The sequence below is a fragment of the Gavialis gangeticus genome, unplaced genomic scaffold (assembly GCF_001723915.1).
Source record: "Gavialis gangeticus isolate Ggan-Ray unplaced genomic scaffold, GavGan_comp1, whole genome shotgun sequence".
Taxonomy (NCBI): domain Eukaryota; kingdom Metazoa; phylum Chordata; order Crocodylia; family Gavialidae; genus Gavialis; species Gavialis gangeticus.
The window spans coordinates 35,239,640-35,244,909 of NW_017728994.1; positions in this window are offsets into that span (position 1 = coordinate 35,239,640).

The window sequence follows — 5,270 nt, forward strand, 5'->3', positions numbered from 1 at the left end:
TAAATACACTGGCTAGGGTGGGCTGCAGGCAAGAATGGGGTGAGCTCAGCTGCATGGGGTGGGCGGCAGCGGCCCAGGGGGAGACAGGGGACTTGACAGGTGGTTCTGAGAGGGGTGACTAGGGGGGGGCTAAGGCAAATTTTGGGGTGGCTATATCCTCCTCAAGCTCCCCCCAGCGCCGCCTCTGCTCAGCAGGTTTTCAAGGCTCTCTTATAGGAAGTGAACTTTTACTTATTGTTTACTTTTTGACTGCTCTTGTCAAAGCTTGGATGTGTTTGTAGCCAAAGCATTCATGATGCTATTCTCTTGGGAGTTTCAGTGCTTAAATGCTGTTGCCCACTTTGGGACATTTTTTACGCGTGCTCCAGGAGTGCAGGGGGTGTTTTAATTAGAGCAGTGCCAAGATCCATTCTAATTAAAGTACCCATAGTGTCTCATGTATCAGCATCCCTGCATTTCAAAATGGCACTGGGGGCACTTTAATTAAAGCTTGTTGAATGAGCCTTACTTAAAGCACCCCCAGTCCCCCCCATCACTGTTTTGAAGTGAGGGAATGCTGATACATGAGACACAGAGGCTGGCTGGAGCGTGTTAATTAGCACACTCCAGCAGACTCAATTAATTGAACCTGCTCCAATGCACTGTTATTACAGCCTCTTGGCACATCTATTGGCACCCTTAGTGACCCATTCTGAGGGGAAAGTACTTCCAGGAAGCATGAGAATCCTCAAAAGGCCGTTAGAGATTTAGCAAGCATACAGCACCAAAGAATGCCAAAAAAGTGGCTTAACCAATAGCTTGTGTTGAAATGAAAACCACATTCTGGTGGCCTTAATCCAGCTACAAGTGGTCTGAAGTAGTGTTTTTCCCCACAAAGAACAAACAGACACTTTTGCTCTGGATGACCTTTGTTGTAGAGCAAGACGACTAAATACCAAGTAAGAACAAAAGTTAAGTCTCCCATTGAGAGAGAGCATGAGAGAGTGAAAGAAAAAACAATACAAGTCTACCACAGCAATCTGAGTGGCCTTTTGCTTAGGTCAAATTAGGTGTTGTACTGTGTGCCCAACCCAATGAGCATATAAGTGGAATGTGGCTCTTAAGCTGTTTGGGTTTTGTAGCTCAAGCTGTTGAGATCAATGTGTTCAATTGTGGGGGTCCCCCATTCAATTCATGGTGTTGGCTATGGCAGTGATAGTAACATCATCCTTGGAGCTCTAAGAACAAAATAAGTCTTGTCTATCACATCAGCAGCAGCTGCTTGGGAGGGTCAGATTCCCCATACTCTGACTGCTCAAGTCTGCAGACACACTCCAGGGCCCAAAATTCACCAGTGAGACTGCTTCGGGTTCATCCTTGCTCTCAGTCTTGCTAGAGATCAAGAACTAGAAGGTGCTATCTAAGGGAGGGGGAATTGGCCATCTCATTCCCTTAGGTTTTTCTGAAAATCTCATCTAAGATTCTCAAAATGACCTGTATTACATTTAACTGCATTCTATGCAGTAGGTGGGAATGTTCTGTTTCAGATATATATTTCTTATTATTTCTCAAGAATGCATGTACACAATATAGTTGCAAGCTGACTGTACAGTATATTAGATTACTTCATACAAACTTTTTCTTTGAGTTTATTTTCTAATTGCTCAGCATCCTTCTTTTAAGGACCATAACCATAAAGTATTGCAGTCAGTTTAACCCTCCCATGCTGCGTTAGTGGAGTTAAGTCATTAGAAATTCTTAATATATCTTTTAAAAAGCCAACATTCAACTGATACGAGTTTGCCTCACTTCTTAAAAGGATGAATTTTGCCTCCAGATTAGGAATTGGAGTAGAATATATGAAAATTTAATTTTGGACTGGGTCTAACCTAGACAGTAACCTACTCTGAAATACTTACTTCTATGACTAATTCGCAATTGTATGAACAGCAACTTATGTACTCATGTGCATCTACATGTGCTACTAAAGCTATAAAGATTATCTTTATAAAGCATATTTTTTCTTTATTCAGTTTAAAATACTGTGCAGTAAGCCTTCCCTGGGAGCATGTCTACACATGCTCCCTGTCGGGATCATATCTGCTCCCAATGGGAGAAGCCTAGTACAGGGCTGCTCCTACCTTGCTCTGGCCCTCTGTAGTATCTAGGGAGAGCAGGGAGCATGGGGCTAGCAGGGATCATGGGGGCAGGAGAGCTCTGCCAGCTGCACTGGCAGCTATCTCCTTGCCCTGTACGTATTGGGAAGGGTCCTGAACTGCATGGGGCTGGAAGACAGCTGCTGTTGCAGATCTCTCCCAGCCCTATGCACATGGGGACTGGCCCCCATGCACATGGATTTTCCTGAGCAGCTTGGGGCTAGCTTGGAGCTTTCTCACTTCTGGGACAGCTCCTGGGCAACCCAGGGCTGCTTGGGGAAATCCCTTCACAACCCAGGACTGGCTGGGAGCTGCCCCAGGAGTGGGAGAGCTCCTGGCCAGCCACTGGCTGCATGTGGAATTGGAGAGCTCCTGTGGGGAGCTGGGGACTGAGCAGCACCAGGACAGAGAGCTACTCTGTGCTGGTGCAGCTGGGGTCCTGGATCCTGGGCAGAGCTAGGAGCTGAGCAGTGCCTGAACTCAGGGAGTTCCCCATCCCTTGTGGCTCCCTGGTGTTGGGGCTTACTGGGAACAAACTTGCTCCCAGTCAGCAACTACACATGTGTCTGCTGTACAGTATCTACTGCACAGTTAATTACCTGTATTTACTAATTTATTGCACAGTAAATGGTGTGCACATGTAGACAGTGATGCTATACTGAGCATCTATTAGTTTATTAGATTAGTCTATTGCAAAGTAAAATGTCTTGTGTGACACACTCAGTGTGACTAGGGGCTGGAGAGCTAAGGTTAATGGACTCAATTTGGATCCTATAGAGACAATGAGCAAGGTTGTTCCCTATTTGTTTTGCATAAACTATTGTAACCATTTGTTACAATGGATAAACCAGACCACAGAGCGAATTGGTGGACCTTAGTGCACAGCCTCAAGGAACAAAAAGTAACTTTGCACACTAATGGTCTCTAGATCGCAACTGGGAAGACGGCTTGGGGAAATGAGTAAGGGCTCTCAAGATGCACTTAAATTGGAGATCTGCATGGGGAAAGTAATGAGACACTAGCTCACATAGTTCATAGCAATTTTGTTCTATTTAAGGAAATGTATGTTTTATGCTTCATATACTATATATTCTTGGCCATCTAAGAACAAGTAACAGCTTGATTGTAAATCATAACAGAACTGCTGAGAGAATCCTGTAAGTCAGTATCATGACTTGGTATTGATATAATGATGATATTTATCAACGACCTGGAAGATGGCATAGAGTGCACCCTCAGCAATTTTGTAGATGACACCAAGCTGGGGGGAGTAGTAGATACACTGGAGGGTAGGGTTAGGATTCAGAGTGACTTAGACATATTGGCAGATTGGGCCAAAAGAAATCTCATGAGGTTCAATAAAGACAAGTGCAAAGTCTTGCACTTAGGATGGAACAGTCCCATGCACCAGTACAGGCTGGGGGCTGACTGGCTGGGCAGCAACTATGCAGAAAAGGGTTTGGGGGTAACAGTGGACAATAAGCTGAACATGAGCTAACAGAGTGCTCTTGTTGCCTGTAAGGCTAATGGCATACTGGGTTGCATTTGTAAGTGTGTTGCCAGCAGGTAAAGGGAAGTGATTATTCCCCTCTATTCTGCACTGCTGAGGCTACATCTGGAGTACTGTGTTCAGTTTGGGCCCCCTGCCACAGAAAAGATGTAGACAAATTGGAGAGAATCCAGCGGAGGGCAACAAAAAAGGTGAGAGGGTTGGGGGACATGACTTATGAGGAAAGACTGAAGGGACTGGGCTTATTTAGTCCAGAGAAGAGGAGACTGAAGGGATTTAATAGCAGCCTTCAACTACCTGAGGTGGGGGATCAAAAGAGGATGGAGCTAGACTGTTCTTAGTGGTGGCAGATGACAGAACAAGGAGCAATGGCCTCAAGTTGCAGCAAGAGAAGTTTAGGTTAGATATTATGTTGTCTGGGTTTTCCTGGACATGTCCTCTGTTTTTGGCCCCTGTGTTGTGTCCAGGTGGGTTTTTAAAATAACAGCAAATGCCTGGGCTTTCTGCTCTCCCAGGCTAGCTGCTTGGGGGTGGCAGCAGCGGGCAACATGATTTGCTGTTGGGAGTCACATGTTCCCCATGAGGGCTCTGGCAATCTCCCAGGTAAGACAGAGAGAGAGAGAGAGAGAGAGAGAGAGTGCCTGTGTGTGCACAGTGTGGGAGCTGCTTGGGCAGCAGGGTTCGGGGGGGCAGGGGTCTGTGGGTTGGGAGTGAGGGGCACCAGCAGGGCTCCAGGGCAGGGCAGGGCAGGGGGTTACCGGTTGGGAGGGAGGGGCACTGGCAGGGCTGGTGGGGCAAGGGTAGGGGGTGGAGGGCATTGCCAGGGCTGGGAGGGGGGCAGAAGGCTGCAGATCAGGAATGAGGGGCACAGGGGACACAACAGGTTACTGTGGGTTGGGTGTGTGGTGCACTGACAGTGCCAGGGGGCTGCAGGTTGGGGGTGAGGGGCACCAGTAAGGCTGGCAGGGGGGCAGGGGGCTGTGGATCAGAAGCGAGGGTCATGGGGGATGGGATGGGTGACTGTGGGTTGGGTGTGCAGAACACTGGCAGTGCCAGGGGGCTGCAAGTTGGGAGTGAGGGGCACCAGGAGGGAGTGGAGAGGCAGGGTACTGCTGTTTGGGAGTGAGGGGCACTGGTGGGCTGGGGTCAGTGGGCCTGGAGTGAGGGGCAGCAGCAGGGCTGGTGGGGGGTGGTCTGTCAGTGAAGTCAACAGAGTGCTCAGGGCAGGCCACCAGCATGTCACTGCCCCCCCCATACTATTCCCCTTGGCCCGCCCCTCTCACCTCCCCACCCATGACAGGTGTCCTCATTTTTGGACCTGGAAATATGGTAACCCTATTTAAGAAGAATGTTATCACTAGGAGGGTAGTAAAATATTGGAACAGGTTACCCAGAGAGGTGGTGGAATCTCCATCCTTGGAGGTTTTCAAAACCCAGGTAGACAAAGCTTTGGTTGGGATAATCCAATTGGGGATTGTCCTACTTTGAGCAGAGGGTTGGTCTAGATGACCTCCTGAAGTCCCTGCCAACCCTAACTTTCTATGATTCTATGAGAAGATATCCTAGAAGCTACAGCAGAGATGCAATGTAGAAATGTCTCTATCCTTGCAACTGCTTTCCACAAT